General features: G+C 42.0%; 1 long non-coding RNA gene across 2 annotated transcripts; it reads right to left on the bottom strand.

The window, feature by feature from the left end:
• Window positions 1-1,505: 1,505 nt before the first annotated feature.
• On the bottom strand, window positions 1,506-19,896 carry LOC127050561 (uncharacterized). Of its 2 annotated transcripts, XR_007774253.1 has the most exons (4): window positions 19,871-19,896; window positions 11,251-11,398; window positions 9,101-9,174; window positions 1,506-2,918 (listed from the first exon to the last, which is right to left on the bottom strand). It is a non-coding gene; the product is annotated as an uncharacterized LOC127050561 (long non-coding RNA). The 2 variants fall into 2 exon arrangements; XR_007774252.1 differs by lacking the exon at window positions 1,506-2,918 and having other exon boundaries at window positions 8,202-9,174.
• Window positions 19,897-23,281: the final 3,385 nt, after the last annotated feature.

The following is a 23,281-nucleotide window of genomic DNA, read 5'->3' as shown; positions in this document are numbered from 1 at the left end:
ATGTAATCAAGAGTGGTTGGCTGCTAGGGAAAAAAACAGAAAAATATGATGTTCTTTGTGCTGTTGAAGCACAGGAAAGGAGATGGAAGGCCATTGGATTTCCCTGGGTGATGAGGAGTCCCGATCTGGCTGCTAGTTGTCTGTACCATCTCCTCCTGCAGCCCCTTGGTGCAAGAGATGTGTTGAGTTATGGAGGGTATGTATGACTGCAGTGCTACCACATTTCAACTGCTCCTCCACTAGCTAACTGTGGTACTTTACAGCCGTCCTTAGGCTGCTCTAGTTTACACCATGGCCAGGGCTGGCATAGAAGTGGCCCCCAGAATCAGGTAGCTGTAACCATCTCCCCATTTCAACTGTGTCAAGCATTGAATGGTTTCAGCTGAGCATCTAGCCCAGTATTTGAATTAATGTTGGGTTGTATATCATGGCTATTATGAGAAAAGTCCAATTAATTTCATTTATATTGCAATAAAAAGTGGTTCCCATTTTTTGTCATGTGACAAGCACACAAACTTAGGTCGAATGAATGTGTAGAAAGGGGCTGTAGTGCATTTTTGTAAGCAGTAGTAAACGTTTGTGCCAGAATGTTTTGGATTTCTCAAAGAAGTTAATCTGAACAGAGGCAAGTGAGATATCTGATGAAACGCATCCTAGAATACTCAAGGAGTGAATAGAGGAGGTATCTGAGCCTCTAGCTATTATCTTTGGAAAGTCATGGGAGACGGGAGAGATTCCAGAAGACTGGAAAAGAGCAAATATAGTGCCCATCTATAAAAAGGGAAATAAAAACAACCCAGGAAACTACAGACCAGTTAGTTTAACTTCTGTGCCAGGGAAGATAATGGAGCAAGTAATTAAAGAAATCATCTGCAAACACTTGGAAGGTGGTAAGGTGATAGGGAATAGCCAGCATGGATTTGTAAAGAACAAATCGTGTCAAACCAATCTGATAGCTTTCTTTGATAGGATAACGAGTCTTGTGGATAAAGGAGAAGCGGTGGATGTGGTATACCTAGACTTTAGTAAGGCATTTGATATGGTCTCGCATGATATCCTTATCGATAAACTAGGCAAATACAATTTAGATGGGGCTACTACAAGGTGGGTGCATAACTGGCTGGATAACCGTACTCAGAGAGTAGTTATTAATGGCTCCCAATCCTGCTGGAAAGGTTTAACAAGTGGAATTTCGCAGGGGTCTGTTTTGGGACCAGCTCTGTTCAATATCTTCATCAACGATTTAGATGTTGGCATAGAAAGTACGCTTATTAAGTTTGCGGACGATACCAAACTGGGAGGGATTGCAACTGCTTTAGAGGACAGGGTGAAAATTCAAAATGATCTGGACAAATTGGAGAAATGGTCTGAGGTAAACTGGATGAAGTTTAATAAAGACAAATGCAAAGTGCTCCACTTAGGAAGGAACACTCAGTTTCACACATACAGAATGGGAAGAGACTGTCTAGGAAGGAGTATGGCAGAAAAAAATCTAGGAGTCATAGTGGACCACAAGCTAAATATGAGTCAACAATGTGATACTGTTGCAAAAAAAGCAAACGTGATTCTGGGATGCATTAACAGGTGTGTTGTAAACAAGACACGAGAAGTCATTCTTCCGCTGTACTCTGCACTGGTTAGGCCTCAACTGGAGTATTGTGTCCAGTTCTGGGTACCGCATTTCAAGAAAGATGTGGAGAAATTGGAGAGGGTCCAGAGAAGAGCAACAAGAATGATTAAAGGTCTTGAGAACATGACCTACAAAGGAAGGCTGAAAGAATTGGGTTTGTTTAGTTTGGAAAAGAGAAGACTGAGAGGGGACATGATAGCAGTTTTCAGGTATCTAAAAGGGTGTCATCAGGAGGAGGGAGAAAACTTGTTCACCTTAGCCTCTAATGATAGAACAAGAAGCAATGGGCTTAAACTGCAGCAAGGGAGATTAAGGTTGGACATTAGGAAAAAGTTCCTAAGTGTCAGGGTGGTTAAACACTGGAATAAATTGCCTAGGGAGATTGTGGAATCTCCATCTCTGGAGATATTTAAGAGTAGGTTAGATAAATGTCTCTCTGGGATGGTCTAGACAGTATTTGGTCCTGCCATGAGGGCAGGGGACTGGACTCGATGACCTCTCAAGGTCCCTTCCAGTTCTAGAGTCTATGAATCTATGAATCTGGCACTGGCAAAGTGAATGTTGTTTAAGCCACACTTTGATGATGTAGGATAAAAAGCTACCACAGCCAGAAATACAATAAAAGCAAGAGTATCTGAGATACTGGCATGTAGGGCTAATGTTCGAATGCTGCAGTAACGGCTTTCAGGCTTTTCCTGCCAATTGTTTTGGCTATCAGGGACCTTACTGAAAATCTTCTACATGCTCCAAACATTTTAGAGAAGGACAAAGAATCAGGAAAATTTAATTTATTAGGGGAGATTTCTAACATTGTATTTGTGCCTGTGGAGTCAGGCCTGCTTCCATTATTGTCAATGGCAAAACTCCAGTGGATTACAAACGGAGCAGGAAGGGGCCATACATGGATATTTCTTACATTTTAAGCCTGTATTTTCAAAAGAGTTTAATGATTTTGGGTGCCTCAATTTTTGGGTACCAAACTTGAGACACCTTACAATTTCCTGATTTGTAGAAAGTGCTGAACACCTGATGTCTGAAAATCAGCCCCCTATAAAGTGTCACAGCTAGATACCCCAAAATGGCAGTGCCCAAAATCATTAGTCACGTCATAAAATTTAGGCCTAATTAGTGAATGTAATGCTCTGGAAAGAAATTAGCTTGATGGCCATGATGACCGAATTCCACTATTTATTTACAGAACAGGTACAGCATTGGCAAGGTCAATAAACACTTCATCATTCTGCTCTGCTATTGCTATTGCATATCAACCTTCTTCAGAAACGACAACCTGTGGGGGGAAAGGAAGTATGTCAGTCTCCATATCCGTTCAGTCCTCGGGTCCTCTGCTGAAAATACTAGCAAAGATGCCAATCAGTATCCAATGTGACAGTAGTAGTTTACTGATGGGAACACCTGTGAGCTGATTCTGCTCTCACATCGGTTTTTCACCGTTGTAACTCCAGTGATCCCAGCAGCTCCACTCCTGATTTAGGCTGGTGTAAATCAGATCAGAATCAGGTCCCTGTGGCATCAAGCCTTCCACTGACCTGCTCCCATTTCCATGCACTTTTTTTCAAACTTTCATTTTGTTCCAGTTCAATTTAAATAGCAAGCTCTTTGGGGCAGGTACAGTGTTTAAATATGAGATTGTAATGTGACCCAAGTAATAAGTAATGCCCTATTCAGTAGGATCTGTACATAAATTCTCAATTTATTTCACAGAAGCCAGTAAACAGCCAGCAGATGACAAGCATTTTTTTCCCTAAGGCCTGGTGTATTCTGTGATTTTGGTTGTGGGTTTGATGCCGTTGATCATATCACAGTTATGGACTTACTGATTTTCATGGCTATCAGGCTAGACTTTGTACATGTCATGTGAAAACACATTTAGCCCAGTTCTCCTGTTACACTTGTGATACCCCATTGATTCCAGTTCCAGCCTTGATTGCCTATGCACATGATAACCAGCTACCTGTCAATTTGAAACTACTTGTGCCCTCTTGTAACTGCTTACCAAGTTCATTGATGATGCGTCTAAGCGTAAGTCCAAACAGTCTGATCCTTCATGCAGGTGACAGATGGGGAGGGCATCTTTCGCCTAGTGCTTGCTCCTCTCACACAGTTACTTTGGCTGGCGGGTTAGAGTCAGATGCAGATGATGCTATGATTTTGTCATTGTTAGGGCTGATTCAATCCGCTTGACTTTTCAAGCTCCTAAACATTTTTCACATATGTTATGAGTAAACTAAGAAATGCAAGTATCAGAGTGGTAGCCATGTTAGTCTGGATCTGTAAAAAGCAGCAGAGAGTCCTGTAGCACCTTATAGACTAATAGACTTATTGGAGCATAAGCTTTCGTGAGTGAATAGATCCGACGAAGTGGGTATTCACCCACGAAAGCTTATGCTCCAATAAGTCTGTTAGTCTATAAGGTACCACAGGACTCTTGGTTGCTTTTTAAGGAATGAAAGTTCATTCTGCTTGGAGGCACCAGCAGAAATGTTCCGGATAGAAATTGTATCAATGCTGATTAGCTGAATCTGAGCTCTGCTCTAAACCCCAGATTGCACTATGTGGTGATAAACTGCTAATCCTTCTCCAGCCATTTCTGTTATCCAGTTTGAGATATTGGAAATATCCCAATAAAGTGGAGATTAATCCTTATTAAATAAATTTCAGGATGTGAATTCTTGGCCATGTCTTTCATTTAAACTAACACCTACATAAGTGTGTCTTGTTTAAGAGGCATTGACTCTAATTACAAATCATAAGGGTGTCTCAGTAGTTCAGTGCTTCAAAACCAGCTGTCCATCTGGAAAGTGGCTTTTATCATTGTTTGTTATTTGTACAGTACCAACAGTCTGATGGGCTCCTTAAAGGCAAGTTTCTTCAGACTGCCCTGGAGAGTTTGCAGCCCACCTAGATAGTGCAGGAGAGAGAAGAGCCACAGATTCACTACTTAGCAAATTCATCACTCTACCCTCTGGCCTGCTCAGTAAAGTCATGGCTGAAATAAGATAGTGGGCAAAGAGGGAGGGAAGCTGAAGGGAAGGGAGGTAGAAAGGACAGCAGAGAGAGTGAGGCAGAGCCATTGCTGTGGAAGGCAAACAGCAGCCTAGGGCAATGAAGTAAATGAGAGCAATGCAGCCAGAGCTGAGTGAATGAAGATTCCAGGAGTCACTGAAGGCACCTCCCAGTGGCTGCTGCTGTCGCATCCCATGTGGAGGTGGAAGGACTGCCACTGTGCCTGGTGGCTGAATTTGACCCTTAGCACATTATGGCAGCTGCATGCAGCAGAGTATATCCCTCAGTCTACGAAAAGGACATGACTGCCAAACAACCTAGTGCCCCAGAAAAGCTTTAAAATGCATAAAGCTGAAGCGAACCATAAAACCAGCTAACAAATACATTTCTGATTACCACCGTCATCCCTACTTTTGATTCTTTATTTTTTAAGGGAGTGAAAAATATATTCTAAAAAATAGGGTCACCGAGAGAAGCTTTCTTTGGCAAAAAAGAAAAAGGATTTTAAAAGCCGTGGGAGACCAAATACCAAGGCAGCTCTTGGACAGCAGTTGCTATGGTAATTGTAACACAGAACTTTCTTTAGGCGCATGCAGGACATTTTGGATATAAGTGTGCAGGTTATAGGATAGAGAACAGCTTGTGTTTTGGGGAAATGTTCAAAACCTTGAAATAATGGAAGATCTGTCCCTTTAAAGGACAATACAGTCAAAGATGTCCCTCTGCAACATAGAACATGGAACAAAAGGGGGGGCGGGTGGAGAGGTTGTTTTAAGAAAAGATTTGGCATTGCTCTTTCAAATGATATGTGAAGCAGAGGCTGACTTTTTGAAAACACAATACTCAGACAAATTGAAAAATAGTACTCATTTCCTAATTGCTGCCCAGTAGCAAAGTTCCATCTTAGGTGCTTAGAGGGCAGTGCCATGTTCTCTGAGAGTCTCACATCTTTAATGTATCTAACCTCACACCCCTCTTGTGAGATAAGGACATACTATTCTCCTCTTTTTACAGCTGGGGAGCTGAGATACAGAGGGGCAAAGTGACTTGCCCAAATTCACACGGGAAGTTTGTGTCAGATCAGAAACCCAGGCCTTGGCCACTAACCTAACCCTTGGACCATCCTTCCTCTCTATTCCAGACATTAAAGTTAGAAGACGTTAAGTTTTTATTTTAAATATGGTTGATTTATAAATCTAGGGAACCTGTCACTACTGTGGTAAACTCACCAACAGGTGAGCCCCAAATGAGCTAATACACAAACTGAACTCTGAGAAAGGGCTCTTGGGACTCACCTTGCATGTCATTAATGACTGTTCTTATAAATGAACAGAATTTAAGGCCATAAGATCATCCTGTCTGACTTGCATATCACATGCCACCAACACCCCACAAGCAACCCACACACTAACCCCAACAGCTGAAATTACACCAATGTAGTGGGACTCTCGATGGACTAAGCTATGGAGTATTGCTGTAGCAAAGCTTTTACTGTTTCTGGCGGACTCTAGAAGGGTTTTGTGTCATTGTTAGGAAAATAATCGGAAATAGGTCAATAACAACTGTAATCATATGGGCTGCTGAGTAGGCGTTGCTACAGAAGTACTGTTATTTAATGATGCCTACTATGTATGCAATCTTGAAACAGACTATTAGGACCTAAATAAAGTCAATTCAGCTGTTGATTAAATCTGTGTGAATTATTCCCTCTAGAGACCATTCTGATGAACCAATATTTGTTGCGCTAGTAAAGGATTTTAAAATTAGGAAACAGCTACATTTAGGGTTAAACATTGAATTCAATGACTAAGCTAATTTTGAACCCAGCTGCTTTCACTTGGGGTTAGGCTCCATGCTCATTGGAAGAGTGATCTAGATTAAAGAGAGAAAACAGTGGTTTTAATTGTGGATTTTTAAAAAAGCAATCGAGAGATGACAAATATAGTGGGACAAGGAAGCCTACTTGCCCTTAGCTGAACCTGCACAGCAGGGAAAGAAAGGCCTCCCACAGGCCTGAAGACTTTGTCTTTCCGCCCCCCTCCCCTCTATTAAACATGGATATAGTAAAATATTTTTGAGGTTTTTTTTTTAATTGTGAATAAAAGTGAATTCTGATAACTTCACATTTCCCTCTATTTTTATCATATGTTAAGCTTTAACGTTTTAGCCTCTAATGCAAATTAACCTTTCTATGCTGATCAAATCTGTATGTTTAGTAAGGAAGTGACCAGAATCAGACATAAACTGTCCTCTGTGTCAGTTGCTGCTTTAGCTACCGGACTATGCCATATAATGCATAGAGAAGCAGAATGACCTACTGAAGTGGTCCCCAAATTTTTTACCATGCACCCCCTATTACTGCTCTCTACACTCCCACATCTGGAGCTGTGGTTGGGAGTCAGGGCCATGGTTGGGGCTGGGGCTGCAGTTGGGAGTGTGTCTGGGGCCAGGGCCAGGGCCAGGGGCTGAGGCTGGGGCCAGAGCTGCGGCCGGGCTGGGAGCTAGGGCTGAGGCCAGGGCTGCAGCTGTGGGCAGGTCTGGGGCCAGGAGCGGGGCTGGGGGGCAGTGCTGTGGCTTTGGCTGTGTGTGGCCTGGGCCCCACCGTATCCCCCCCCCAATGTTCCTCCATGCCCTGCTTTGGGGGCACACCCCACAGTTTGGGGACCACTGGCCTAGTGGATTTCTGGGATTAATGTCAGCATGGTCTAGTGGCTGGATTGCTAGGTATCAAGAGAATCTGATTCTTTTCCTCACTCTGCCATTGGCCATGAGCATGTCATGTCATTGCTCTGTGTTGCTGTTTTCCTTTAGGTTATAAACTCTTTGGGGGCAGGAACTGTTTCTTCTTCTTTGACTAGTGTCCACATGGGTGCTCCACGTCAAGTGCGCATGTCCCCCATGTGCCACTGATTGGAGATTCTTGGTAGCAGTGTCCTTTTGGCCCATGCATGCGCCCTACTCCTCATAAGCCATAGCAAGGATGTATAGGGCTGTGCAGATGAACACCCCTCAGTTCCTTCTCAACTCCTCTACAACCTGAGACAGAACTTTTGGCAGTGTCTGCCTTCTGCTTAGTAGCTATAGCTTCAAGTTCTGGTTTTGAAATTTAGTGTTTTCATTTATCGTCATTTAACTTGATTGTATTTTTGGAGAGTCTGGAGCTGTTCAGTTTCATAGCTGTAGACAATACCACATCATGTCTACCCTTGGTGATAAAGACCAAAAGCTCCTCAACCATTTTGGACACAAAAGCTACTCTTCTGCAACCTTCCAGTTCAGAATAGCGAATTATCATACTTTAAAGGAGAAATATAATCACACAAAGTACAACAAGTTAAACACTTTCATTGAACCTCTTCCCTGGAATATTGAGAGCAATTTCAAGCCATCATAACTGAAGGGTCAACTCTTGGTTAGGACAACATTGCAGGCCCCCCTAGATGCAGCCAACTCAGTCTATCTCTACTCTGGTCATTGTGTGCTGAACATCTTGGTTGCAGCTGTTGGGTTTTCCAGGAGAAGTCCAAAATACTGTAGAGGACCTATGTTTTGATACTCTGAAACTTTTTAATGAATCTGCTGATGAATCCTTACGCATGTTAAAGGAATCAAGGGCCACTCTCAGGTCTTTAAACACTTGCAAGTAAGAGAAAGTCAGTCTCATATGGTAGAGATCCCATCAATTCAATTCTTCAGTTCTCATAGACCAGCTGATCCACTTAAAAAAAGGCTGAGGTATCAGAAGAAGATGTCTCTTGCTATGACCACTACCCACCAGCTCTCCTCATTATCAAAGAGTCAATTTTGATTGTCTGGTCAATGGTTAAGAACATTCCCATTGGAAATTTCAGGTGCTAATTACCTCTCTGTCTTTGGAGACCACTTCTCCCATTTTCAACCTCTATGAGATCAAATTACATCAGACAAATGAGTTTTGGAGGTCATAACATCAGGTTACTCCACCCATTTTGTCTCCCTCCACCTTTCCCACCCATATTCTCCATTCCCCTTTAAAGGACCCCTTTCTCAAGCATTTGCTGAGACAGGAAACCATATCCTTTCTATGCATAGGGGCCCTAGAACCAGTTCCAGTCCAGTAGAGAGGGAAAGGATTTTATTCCAAATATTTTCTGGTTCCAAAAGGAACAGGGGATGGAGAATAATATTAAATCTAAGACTCCCAAACTCCTTCACGAAGTCACAAAAATTCAAGTTGGTAACCCTTGCAGCTATAATTCCATCACTGGATTCTGGGGACTTGTTCACGGCACACAGTCTTGAGGTAGCATATTTCCTTTCAACACTCCTAAAAGGGGTTTCTTCATTTTGTAGTTGGTCAGGGTCAATTCCGGTATCGAGTGCTTTCCTTCGACCTCACATCTTTCACCAAGGATATTATCCTAAGTCTTTGCCACAGTAGCTGCTCATGTGTATCAATTGTCTTACCATATCTTGATGACTGACTGTCCAAGAGCAGATTGTACATAGAAGTCTTTGGTGCAATACGGATGATCGTGTTCCTGGAAAGAAAATAAGAATGGCCATACAGGGTCAGAACAAAGGCTCACCAGACCAATATCTTGTCTCTGACAGGGGCCAGTACCAAAACTTCAGGGGTTGTGTACAGAACAGGGGAATTAGAATGATACACGCTGTCTGCCCTTCCTAACTTCTGACGGTTAGAGATTTATGGTTGCCATGAACATGGGGTTGCATTGCTGATCATCTTGGATACTAGCTATTTATGGAGCTATCGCCATGAACTTATCTAGTTCTTTTTTGAACCCAGTTATATTTTTGACCATCAGAACTTCCCCGGCAAAGGGTTCCTCAGGTTAGTTATGCACTGTGTGAAGAAGTACTTCCTCTTGTTGTATTAAACCTGTCATCTATTAATTTAATTGGCTGACTCCTGGTTTTTGTACTGTGTAAAAGTATAAATAACACTTCCTCATTCATTTTTTCCACACCAGTCCTGATTTCATAGACCTCTATCATCTCTCCCATTAGTCATCTCTTTTCCAAACTGGACAGCCCTAATCTTTTTAGACTCTCCTTGTATGGAAGCTCTTCCATACCCTTAATCATCTTAGTTGCCCTTATCTAAACTTTTTCCAGTTCCACTATGTTCTTTCTGAGATGGGGTGACCAAAACTGGACACTGTATTTAAGGTCTGGGTGCACCATGAATTTAGAAAATGGTATTATGATATTTTCTATTTTATTTTCTATCCCGTTCCTAAAAATTCTGTTAACCTTTTTTGACCACTGCTGCGCATTGAGATGAAGTTTTCAGAGGATGATACATGGTGATTCCAAGATATTTCTTGAGTGATAACAGCTAACTTAGAACCCATCATTGTGTATGCATAGTTGGCATTATTTTTGTCAATATGCATTACTTTGCACACTTATGAGTGTTGAATTTCATCTACCATTTTGTTGCCCAGTTACTCAATCTTGTGAGATCCCCCTGAAACTCTTCAAAGTCAGCTTTGGACTTAACTATTTTGAATATTTTCACAATTTAGGACTTCAACTCAATATTGAAAAGTTTGTTCTAACTCTAGTTCAACAGATAGACTTTATTGGGACTTCTTTGGACTACACAACACCCAGAGCTTACCTTTCTGTGGACAGATTTACAACACTAACAAATCTTATTACCAGGATTCAAATAAGTCCCCAAACTACAGCAAACAATTGTCTCCAGCTGCTGGGTCACCTGACAGCTAGTACTTTCATAACACAACCTTCCTGACTACATCTACACTGACTTCTGGATTGACTCAGAACAGTTTAGATCCCAAATAAACATGGATTAGACAAGCTCATATTTGTCCCTTGTCAGATGTTAGATTCTTTCAGTGGAGTTAGGATCCATCCAAAGTCTGTGCCGGAGTCCTTTTCACCCAGCCTGCACCTACGATTACTATAACTTGTCTTTAGACATATCATTAGTGGGGTAGGGAGCTCATCTGGGATTACATGCTGTTCAAGGCAAATGTCTGCCTCAAGAATCACTCTTTCATATCAGTCTCCTATAGTTGTGAACACTCCTAAATGCCTGCATTCATTTCATTCCATTAATCAGGGACAATCCATCAAAATCATGACAGACAACAAGGGTCTGCAAGTTTTAAATAAATCATCAGAGAGGGCCAAAATTCCCTTTCCTGTGTGCCAAAGTAGTAAAGCTGTGGAACTGGTGTGTAGTAAATCACATTCTCATTTCAGCCTCTTCACTTCCAGGCATACAGAATATCATGACCTATGATCTGAGCAGACATTATCTGGACAGCTCTCTGGACAAGTGGAACTGAACCTTTAAATCCTCAGGCAGATATTCCTGATGTGGGGGTTTCCATAAATGGACCTTTCCATTACTGCCATCAACAGGAAAAGCAAAGGGTTCTGTTTGAGAGGAGGTCTGGGTCCTCAATCCTTGGGAGATGCCTTTCTCATCCCTTGGACCGGAAGCATCTGTATGCATATCCTCTGACATCACTGATTTTGTTTTGAACAAGATCAAATAATTAGGAGCCAAGGTCATTCTAGTGGTGCCAACTTGGCTGAGGCAGGTCTGGTACCCTTACCTGATTCACCTCACTGCTTGTCCAGCAAAGCAGCTCCTGCCCATTGCCCATCTGCTGTCCCAGGATTCCAGTTTGTCTCTCCACCCTACCATGGCCATCCTCTGACTCTGAGCATGGCTTTTTGATGGTTCTTGGGAATAGAGGATTCCTGTTCATCAGAAGTAAAACAAACCTTATTAAACAGCAGAAAGATCTCTATTAAAATATTCACCTTCAGAAATGGAAGGGATTTCACCATTGCTGTTTTCAGCATCAGTTTTCACCTGTTCATTTACCCCCTCACCTGTTTTTGATTACCAACTGGAATTAAAGAAGTCAGGTCTTTCTATGAGTTCGGTCAGAATTCACTTGGTGGCTATTACAGCCTTTCATTTCCCTAAACAGGATCTGAACTTGGTCCTTAATGGTCTTATGAAACCTCTCTTTGAGCCATTAGTTATGTACTCTCTGTTGCATCTATCTATGAAAACCATTTTTAGTGGCTATCAACTCTTCCTGCAGTGAATCAGATCTGGTGGTCCAGGGAGAAACTAAGGGTCTTGTTCTAGTCTTGTTTTGTGCGTGCTATGTCCACCAACAAGGTTCTGTGCACAGATCAATAGCAATGCATGATCTTAATGTCATAAAGGGGCACTTACTTTTACACTTAAGTATTTTGTCATATCAGATCTCTTACTAGCAGAAAGAAGGAAAGCCGGCCAGTACAAAGTTAAAGGAATTATAGGTATCATCCAAATTTTCAGATAGGACAGGCTTGAGGTCATTACTCACTTCTTCAAGTAAAAGTGCTATTGGTCTTGGAGAACAGGAGAATTGCCAGAGGAAAGATTGAGTGAGGGGTGGAGGATGGGACCCTTTTACATTATACTAGCTCTGTTTGTAAAATGGGATGGTTTGTGTTTGTTATACTTTAATTGGAACTGTGTGACAGGATGGGTACTTTTAGTGAAAAATGTCTCTTCCTAAACAGGATTTTCATGCCTCCTGGCATTCTGCATGTTTTGTGATATTTAAGGGCAGTGGCTATTGTTCAAGTTAAAAAGTCACTTTTATGCAAAATGGGCTTGTGAAATGGGCTATGAGCTGCAGAAGTGGAAAGCAAAACTGGGATATAAGCAACCTTTGCCCCCTCTTTTTGGAGAGGAGAGACAGAGTAACATCCTATATACATAGTTTTTTTTAATGGAAGGGGCATATAGGAGGATGGGGCAGAGAGCAGCAGGGGAAGGAAGGTATATATAAAGTGGTAGAGGAGGTAAAGGAATACTTTACCTCGGATGAGAAACAGACCTTGCAATGTTTTACTAAATGCACTATACGAAGGCCGGAGGTGAGCCCTTAGCCTGAGTCAGGCATAGGAACTACAGCAATGGGCATATGCTTTAAGAACTTTCCCAGAAAGAGAAGGTTGAACTTTTCTTTCCTTCATTAGGGTGTGTAGAACATTCCTTTGTGAAGCCTACATAATGAATACAATTCGATTCCAGTAAAAATAGAGAGGCATATGAAAAAACACTGCATGCTGTAAATTTTCTTCATCGTGTGACCTTGACATGTTTCATTATTTTAAATCCTTAATTGCGCTGTTTAAAACCTTTTTTAATCATCCAGTTCTCTAGAGGAATAGTTAAGGTTTTTACACAACACTCCTATGTTGGCCCTTATGCAATTATTGAGGAAATCCTGTGAAATACTGTATTAGAGAACCATTATATGGGTTAGTTATAGTATAATGACTATTGTGGATACTTGCTAGCTTCCTGTGACTATGTATGATGCCGAACAACTTTATCTCTTGTTGAAGTCAGATTGCTCAGTAGTTTACAGTAATCTGAAAGACAGCCAGGCCTTTTCCCCTTCCCCGCTATTGGAGTAACTCAAGTATACCCTACATGGCTAAACTTCTCATCCATTGTCCTGAAGAGCCAGCCTACTCTGCTCCGCAAGCCCTAAGATCCTACTTACAGGTATGAGGGTAAATTTATATTGGAACCCTGCTCTCAGGTCTCTCTGTCTAAAACTGGAAACCTTCTCTCTCAAAGTAGCTGCTGGGGATCTAACAAACAAATAACAGGAACAAAAAACAAGTTTGTTAACAAATGCAGGCTTCTTCTCCCAAGACCTTTTCCTTGTCTTCAGTGACAAACTGCCCAATCACATGCCCCTTATGGCTGGAGCACCCTTCCTGAACAGTTTTGCAAGGTTCCTTCCCTCTCTGCATTTAAGTTCCTCAGAAAATTTCACTTTTGCTACAACATCTGCATAAAACTAGGCAACAGTGGAGAAAGTCAGAAAATGTTTTTCCCGTCATAGAAACATTCAATGTTTCAATGAAAAATTAAGAAAGGTTGGTTGAAAACTGTTGGTTTAAAAGAGAAAAATTTGATTTGGAAATACTGTGATGCCTCGTGGGAATTATAGTTTGGGAATTTCACGTCTTCCTCTGTAGAGTGGGCTCCTGTGCCAGACTATATATCCCATGATGCAGCATAAGCTCCCCTCTTGCAAGAGCCACTGCATGCATTATAGGAGTCCATGGCTGTAATGGATGATGGAGATGTAATAAAGCTGGGGGACCCAGTCCACAGAGGATAATAGGGATATGAAGCACCCAAATTACAGCTCCTATGATGCACTGTGGCAGCATTTCTGAACTGAATTTTTTCAGTTTCCAGCCAAAAACAGAAAACTATTTGGTTTTCAGGTGTTTGGATATTCAATGAAAAATCAAAATTTTCTGTGCAAGCAGGTGATTTTTGCAAAAAATTGCGTTTTGTTGAAATTGTCCCCTCTCCTCAATCTTTCTTCCATCATCTTCTCCTTACTGTCTTGTTTCCCCCTTGTTATATCATGTCTAATTTAGGGTCAGATTCTTCTATCTTTTATTTGGGTGGTATAGTACCTCATTCTGCCATTAGTCCCATTGATTATATATAAAGTAAGATACTACTAAAAAGGAGGCAGAATCTGACCCTTAATTTATGAACTCCTCGGGACAGAGTTAATGCTTTTTCTCTCTTGGGAGGCAGAAATAATAAATACTTATAATTAACAAAGAGTCTCAAGCCCATCTCTCTCCTCCTTTTCAGCTCAGCTAAGAGATATCATGCTTTATTTTTTTTTCTCTCTTATTAAATCTCTTGTATGTTCCCTTCTCTTTCTTATGGTCTCGTGTTGTTTTTTAATTTCTTCCATGCTGTTGCAGTAGTGCTGAGTGATGATGAAACAACACCAGGGCATTACAGTAATGTGCTCCAATATTATCCTTAGAAGAGCCATCTTGCAAAGACTGGACCAGACCCTCTCAAAGGTCCAGAGAGGCCTGGACCACTTCCAGCTTTTAAGGGCATAATTAAAAAAAAAAAAGACGACACATGGTCTAATCTTGAGCCATCAGAATCAATATATTTTATTAATATTTATGAACATTTTTTACTCTTTAATATGACAAAATCTCTATCAATTACCAACAAAAATATGTCTTTTACCAAATCACATCACTGATTTGCTTAAATTTGCAGCTCTAAGCTGAGAGTGTGTCACATTTTGGGCCAATAGGGATACACATAAAAACAAGTTGCGAAACTTATCAAATGCCAAAAAATTAACAAGTGTCTAAATTTGAGGCCCCCTTTGAGCTTGAGGCCCAAGATAAAAAGCCCTCCTGGCCCGCCACTCTGATTGGCCCTGAACTGGACCATGATGTTCATTTGAGGAATGTCCCTGGGCAAACCAGATATTTTTAGAGGCCAGCAATGAGTGGTTCAAAACCAGTTCATCACCATGTTTAAAATAATCATCTTCCTCTTTCACCCTGTGGTTCTACAGTAGTTTTGTCTTATACATTCTTTAGATTGGTCAGTAGCAGCTGCATATATTTGATCAGACTCAGCTGAATTCCATCAGGCTGCCATTGTATTTTACAGCCCCCTCTTCTTTATGAATACAAATATTCTAGCATTTGAATTTTCTAAATTGCGCTGTTGAGACTGACCAGCATGAGAATTTTGCTACTGCAGATTGAATAAGTGCCTTTCCTACAAAGCTCATACTATTTTAATTCTCATTTAAGTCATCAATTTGGAAATGATACGTTCAGTTAATCTTCAACAGGCAATTTCAGATACTATAGATCCACTTATATCTTGTGATGAATTACTTCAGTGTTTGGCAAATATTAAATAACATTTTATGTTGACGTGGAAGTGTGACCTGCAGGCTGCAGCTGGTTCCAGTGTTTGTTACTGTTCATGTCCAGCCGGTCTGTCTCTTCTTCTCTCTATTCTCCCTTTCTCGAAGCACAGCTGGTTTATGTCTGTCACAAGCAAAGGAAGGACATTTCCGAGCTGGAAATTACTGAAAGGATCCGGTGCTGATGGCTTTTGGAACTGCCAATCCAGAGAGCAGCTTTTGGCTCCTGCTGAGTACAGTATGTCTGCAGTTTGACCATTTATCTCACTTTACATACTTGAGCTGGGAAAAAAAAGGGTTGTGCAAACACTCACAGCTCATTCCCTCACACCTCTTCCTCCCCACCCTCTCCTTATCAAGTATTGCAGCAGCACTAAAATGTGTCAAATAAGCTGAATGAAGCTGTCTAGTTTTGAGATATTAACAAGGAATTACATCATGGTGTAAAATGTCTGACTTTGAAATGATCATTGGTTAATGATTATGTGAAAAAAAACAATAAAACTCTCCTAACCACAATGGGCAATGCCAGACTAAATTACAGTTAATTGCTTTAGGCCCAAATTTTCAAACTTAGGTGCCCAAAGATGGGCATCTAAAGCCACAATTAGGCATTTGAGTAAGTGAACTGCTGTTCAGAGGTGCTGTGCTTAAGGTGTTGAAGAGCAGCTAGTGATTAGCTCATGGGGGGGAGGGGAGAGGAATATCAGGCCACATACTTAAATGCCTAAATATGGATTTAGGTGCCTCAGTTCAGGCATCCAGTTTTGAAAATGTTGGCCTTCAGACTATCTGGGGCTAAAGGAGAATATCTCCAGCTTCTAAGCTGCGAGAAAAAAGTGAAATATATATTCCAGGATTTTGCTGCTGAGCATAGAAGAAGAAGAGACCAGAATTAACAATGGGAAGGCAACATCTCCACACCAAGCACATTCTGTTTATTTTGGCCTATCGCAGATGGTTCTACAGAGGCAGCACACCCTGCTGTCAGTGGTTCAGTAGAAGGTCAGAAATTTTTGAACTAGACTATAGTGAGGTTGAAGGAGCTCTGCTAAAATAAATGCTGTTACTGTTTGTTCTACCTTTTTTATTAAATTTTAAATTGCTGCTTAACGTTCCTTTGGCTTAAAGAGGCCTTGTTTGTCTGCCCAGTCATATAAAACAAGAGTAATCTTGGCTGTTTAATCTCTATGATATAGTTCTTTATGCATTCTTCTCATTCTCAGTCTCTCCCATGCCCTTTGTTAAAGCCACTTTAGCTTTAACCAGTTGTTACTCTCCATCATAGTCTTCATTTCCTCTCCCTCTGCCACTACATTACTCAGTAAAAGTATGTTTATACAAGGAGGAATGCTATCTTCCTGCCCTGGGCATTTTAGATCACCTGTTGGTCAAAACCATTCACATCCGCCTGCTTCTCAGACTCCATGGAGACTGCATGTAAAGCTGAAATGAGGTGACAAAAACATCATAAAAAGGTCTGTTTGCTTCAGGTCAGATATTGAGGAACTCCTGATATGTAGCCACCAGGTAAGTGGAAGTAAACATCCTTCTGACTATACGGGATAAAGAAAGCTCACATAATGTCTCTTGTTCCTTATCTTTAGTCTTCAATGAGGTGTCACCAGATGTCAGGAACTAGAATGAGCTTCACCCTCCTCCATCTCCCGCCCCATTTCACTGGCAAATTATGCCAGCTCTGTATCAACTGAGTTCAGGTGTAGCGTTTGTCATGTTTGACAGAGATGAAATACCCATTTATAATTTCTTGAATCAATGCTTTCTTTCTCCTCTACTGATAGGCTGTGGAGATAGTCAAAACAACTGCTGTGTTTTGCAGAAGTGGTGAGAACTGAACCAGCCTACTTATACCACACACCCCTTCCACTTGATGTTCAGATATGCATGTAAACAATGTGACATAATAAATATAGAGAAAGAGCGGTGAAAGTTCTAGTCCACCCATGTCTACTATACCCTGGGCTAGTGCATAGGTTTCAGGTAGGACTGTATTGAAGATCCAACTAAAGAAGGAATAGTTCAGCTCACATTAAGTACTAAAATAATGGAAAGACTCATTCATGAATTAACTGTTTGCAGATTTACAGAGAAACATTTGGGAATGATTTGATTAATATTGTTTGCTCAGTGATGTTGCAGGATGAACAATGGGAGGGAAATTATTTGAATAATTTGACAATTGATGGAAACAACTGCTCTATTTTCTATTTATCGTAAAGCATGTTTTTATTGACTAGAAAAGCTCTCTAAGGCCTGGCTGTTATGACTGGATACATGTGGGTGGACCCCTCAGCCCATGCAGAGCCAATTGGGCTTCATGCAAGTACAAAGATCTGTCCATGTGGATTCAATTGCAGGGCCAGGCCTTGGCCTCCCTCAGTGTCTGAGCAAGTGGGCTTGCTTACTTCATGATATACATGTCGGACTTTTGCAGAGAAGAGTGAGGCTCAGTTAATGCAGTGTTGAGGGCAATATAGATAAAAAATTGGTATTTTTATCTTATATCTACCCCAGTTGCATATAGATTGTAAGTAAAATTGCCAATAATCAAAAAATTTTCTGTGCAACAGAGCCCACACAAACATGGTAGAATGATGTCAACCATCCTTTGAAATGATCAGCCAGGGAGAATTCCACTGACATGTAGATATTTACCTCCAACTGCCACGGAGACCTTAGCTATAGCATATAGCCAGCAGCAAGGCAGCAGTGTCTGACCTCTTCCCAGGTTCTTCCTCAATTAAGCTGGAGACTCCATCTCTTATATTTCCTGTTCTGCCTCTCTGCTTCCGTCACAAGGGGCAGGCCTGCCCTGGCTTTGCCCACCTGGGGCGGGGAATGGTTCCTCCCTGTCTGCATCAGAGGGACCTCACTACAAACTCCTTTCTCTTATCAACTCAGCTAATTATTATTGCAATTTCCTTAGCAGGGAAAGAGGTGTGCAGTGGTTGAGGACTTTATTCCTTTAATAGGTAATCTTTTAAGATAGCTACATTATGTTGTTACTCTATGTATGATTTGGCAGATTTGTTGTACAGAACACTTGTTCTTTGGATAGCCCTGTTTCCTTAATAGATATTTGCTAAAGTAGACTCTAAGGTATGGAAATAAAAACTTCATTATGATGCATTGTAGGGTTATGTAAACGTAGATTTCTGTTTGTCTCACTTGCTTTTAATGTATTTGTGCTACTTTCTCAAGAATTAACCCTAGAATGGATTTTTTGACTACTTTCACTAAACACTTTTTACATCTAGAGTTAAAAAGACAAAATCTGGGCAAATATACCTATTCAGCCAAGTAATTCCTGACCACTAGAAGTCCTATGCTTCAGTATTTACAAATTCAGATGAAAATATTGGACAAAGGAGTCAATTCTCCCCTGCATTTATAAAAAGGTTGTTTAAAGAAGCCGCACATAGTGGTGTACATTACAGCCTTATAGTACCTACCATCACAAAGATTTTAAAAACTGCAGGCCTGATTCTGCTCTCATTTACACTTGCAAGATAATCAGGTTCTATATAACTCTTTTCTTTGAGCTAACACTGAAATAGTTACCCCAGCAATGAAGCATAACTCACTATTATAATAACAAGAGGAGAGTCTGGAATCCAATGCAGAGGTTCATATTGTGGGGAAGGAGGTGACATGGTAGAAGAAGTTGATGGGGAAGATAGACTTGTGAGGTACAGTGCAGGAATCGGTGTGACCAGAGAAGGGAAGTTTGTAGTAATCAAGGTGAGAAATGACCAAGGGGATGGACCAAAATTTGGTGGTAGGGATAGGAAGTATGAAATATGGAGATCGTACAGAGGAAGAGCCAACAGGATTTAGCAACCAAGAGCAGGGGCTAGAACCAGAAGCTGGGAATGGGTGACAGGGGATGGATCACTTGATGATTATCTGTTCTGTTCATATTCTCTGAAGCACCTGGCATTGGCCACTGTCAGAAGACAGGATACTGGGCTAGATGGACCTTTGGTCTGACCCAGTATGGCCATTCTTATGGCCCCTGAAACAGGGACTGAGCTGTATCAACCCCTGCCTCTGGAGGAATATACAGGAGTTGCCACCTGGCGAATATCTGGAGGAGCTGCTACCCTGTGAATACCCTGAGGAGCTGCTGGAACTGTTGGCTGCAGAGTACCCTGAAGAGCCTGAAGGCTCATTAGCAACAAAGCCCTACTACCAGGTAGGGGTAGGAAGTAGCCAGGGAAACTGGACATTAGTCCAGTTGTGTTTGCTGAAGTCATGGTCAGCGTGTTTCAGCAGGATCCCTGCTGACCCAGTTGGAGGATTCCCCACCACTGTTAGGGCCCTGGGGTGGGACATAGTGGAGTAGAGTGGGCTCGGGTCCCCTTACCCCCTGCTGCCAACCCCACCCCTGGGATTGCAGCCTACCTACCTTAGGCCAGACAGCCTGCATTTGTTTGGTATCAGAGGATAGCCGTGTTAGTCTGGATCTGTAAAAGCAGCAAAGAATCCTGTGGCACCTTATAGACTAACAGACGTTTTGGAGCATGAGCTTTCGTGGGTGAATACCCACTTCCTCAGATGCATCTTGCATCTGAGGAAGTGGGTATTCACCCACGAAAGCTCATGCTCCAAAACGTCTGTTAGTCTATAAGGTGCCACAGGATTCTTTGCTGCATTTGTTTGCTGTCTGCTCACACCAGGGAGCTGGGCCACCAACTGCTTTGCTCATTCCTAGCTAGGGAGCTGGGCCATAGACTGTTTGCTGTTGGATCCAGCCAGGGAGCCGGGCAAAAGACTGCCTTTGCTCTGTCCCAGCCAGAGGGCTTGAGCCTGACTGCTGACCCCACCCAGCGGCTGAGCCTGATTGTGTTTGCGGCCCACCAGAGCCAGAGGGCTGGCTACAGACTCTTTACTGAGTTACAATGCCAATCCCCTGTTGATCGGCTCTCAACCATTAGGTGGCATAGTGAGGTGTAGTGGCCTCCCTCCGACGCAGACAGGGAGGAACTATTCCAAGCCACTACTGAGCTGTTAGAATAAATCTTTTAATTTACGCCAAACCACAACAGGTGGATTAACCCAATGGGGTGCCTTGGAAGAATCCATTTGTTAACACACAAGATTGTGCATTATATTTTTTTCTGCTGTGTTAAGTGATAAGCAGATGCGAACAGCAGATGTCACACAGATTACAACATTCAGGGCTGAAACCAAGTCTCTGAATGTTGCGGTGGCATTCAGGACATGAATCTGACAAAAGTCTCTTTGACAGTCATGAAAAAACTTTTAAGAGAAAATAGGAACTAAAATGTAACTTATTCTTAGGCTTATTTCATTTTTCTGTTATAGATGAGACAGGCATCTTTTGAGAGACTGAGTAACAAAAAGTAAGATGTTTCAAATGACAAGTGTCATCTCCAAGAATGATTGCTAGCAAGTTCTCTGGCAGGTAAAAAAAAGGTTAATTGTTAGAGGTGGACTTAGGCAGCTGTGTTTTGAAAAGCTTCAACAAGTCATGACTTTTTCTTCTGATCAGTGTTTTAGAGAAATAGGGAATTGTAATGTTTCTTCTGCTCCCTTATGATATCAAGTTAAATAAAAGTCTTTTTTCTCCTTTTTAAGAATTCTTCCCCCACATCTAGGAGGAATAAATTAACGTGCAAAGCCTAGGCTCAGAGCTACAAATCTCCATACCATGAAAGACCAGTGTAAACCAGCCCCCATCATCGTCAAACTACCCAAAGGGAATGGAGTTAACAGGTTCCTTGGAATTGCTAAGATTGCCATTTGTATTTGTTGCAGGTGCTGGTGAAAACTCAGGGGCAAAGAGGGGTAGACATAAGAATAAAGGTCAGTGAACAAGTGAACTGGAAAAGAGGGTGGGGGGGAAATAATGGATGGATCTACATGGGGCATTGACACAGGGTCTGCACAGGTTCTCTCCCTCTCATCCCTGTGCTCAGGCTGCTCAAACAAGGGGTCTCAAAGCCTCTCTCAGTTGTTTCACCTGTGTCTTTTTATTTACAGTGCTCAGTGCAGCCCCAATTTCCCCAACATCAATCCCTGGGTCTCTCAGCCCCTGAGACTTCCTGTAGTCGGTAGAGAGAGCGCTGCAGTCCCTCTGTCTTCTCTCCTGGCTAGCCTTCCACTGAGCCTTTCTCTGGGCTTATATCTCCTCCCAGTCACCAGCCCAGCAGGCTCCACTTGTCTCAGTTGATTCCCCTGAGCCTGCCCTTGTTAGGGTCTGCAGCTGAACTCCTTGCAGAGTCTCTGGGCTTCTGCACCTGGCTGCCCTGCTGAGAAACGGGGGGGAAGCCACCCCTTTAGCAGGGCATTCAAGGGGTTTATACCCCTGCCCTGCCACAGGCATCCTTTCTACCCCCACAGTTTGACTCAAGCAGAGGGTTGGACTAGATGATCTCTTGAGGTCCCTTCCAACCCTAATAATCTATGATTCAAGCTGAACACTTGCCCACATCTCAGAGCCATCTGTGTACATATTATACACAGCCAATGATTAAACTGAGAGGAGTTAGTTAAGTGTTGTGAGCTGCTCAAAATACCACACATTTACTATTATGCATATTGTTCTTTAAAATGTATGTTGGGGGGAGGCTTACTCACTTACCTGGTGATTTCATCTAATTCTGTGAATATTCAAAGATAGGATGGTGAATCTGTACATAAAAGCAAACATTTCTGGGGGCTTTCATTTGTTGGCACACCTTCAACTAACATTTCACTTTACCAAACACCATTTTAAATTAATTTTTCATTTCCTTTTCTCTTTTCCTTTCTTTCTACCTTAGTTTTTCGTTCTTCCCTCATTTGTGTTCTCACTCTTCCCCAGGGTCTTTCGTGAGAATCCCTTCTTCTCTTCAGTCTTTGCCGCTTCCTCTTTGCATCCTAACCTCTTCCATCAGGTTTGTCTTCTGCATCTTCCCAGTTTCCGTCTTCCTCCTGTTCTCATTTCTAAATTACCCTCCACAGTATTACCTTCCAATCTCTAATATGCCTCCTCACAGTCATTATTCATTCACCACCACATCAGGATAGGATTCCTTTGCCCTTCCTACCTGGCCCTATCTGACTTGTCTACATCCAACACTCCATACCTCCACTGTGCAGGAACAGTCCCTAAATGTTGTTTAAAGGAGATAATCATGGTCTTGGGGGACAAATGGGGACAATCGAACTATAGATTCACCTCAGAGTTCCCACAAAGAGGTGTTCTTGATTCTGCACTTGAAATCTCAGCCATAGTATCTCATTTAGAAGTGACTTCTGGACACAGCACTATCAGGTGTATGCACCAATGAAAAAGGGGCAGCAGTTGAGGTATTGGGTTGCAAAACCAGATGGTGTGCCATATGAAAGCACTGACTGACCATTCTCATCAGCACAAGGGTGCTTGTGGCAGTATAACAGAGGGCATGAGAAGGGAGGGATGCTGAATGCAGGGAGGTGAAGACACAGTGGAGGATGGAAGTTAGTTCTTAGAGAACTAGACCTGCTACAACTCTTTATACCCCTTTCAGAGATAAAATAATATGTTTTTTCCCCTTTATAAAATGTTACCTTTGAAAAGATTTGTTTTATTTATTTAGAGATGTTTCCATGGCTGGCACCAACCTGTTGTCTGAGCATCTCAAAAAGATTTACCCTCCCATTGCCTTTCTGGGGTACATTTAAGTGTTATCCACAGACACAGAGAGAGTCTGGGTCCGATCCTGTACAGTACCTCCAGTGAGGGCAGCACAGATGGTACAGCTCAGGCATAGGGGAGGTGAAGGTAGCTACCATTGCATCCTTCAGATTGCTCCTCTGTGAGGTCAAAATG

The sequence above is a fragment of the Gopherus flavomarginatus genome, chromosome 1 (assembly GCF_025201925.1).
Source record: "Gopherus flavomarginatus isolate rGopFla2 chromosome 1, rGopFla2.mat.asm, whole genome shotgun sequence".
Lineage (NCBI taxonomy): Eukaryota > Metazoa > Chordata > Testudines > Testudinidae > Gopherus > Gopherus flavomarginatus.
The sequence above is the reverse complement of the archived record's forward strand: the minus strand, read 5'-3'. Positions and strand labels throughout refer to the sequence as shown.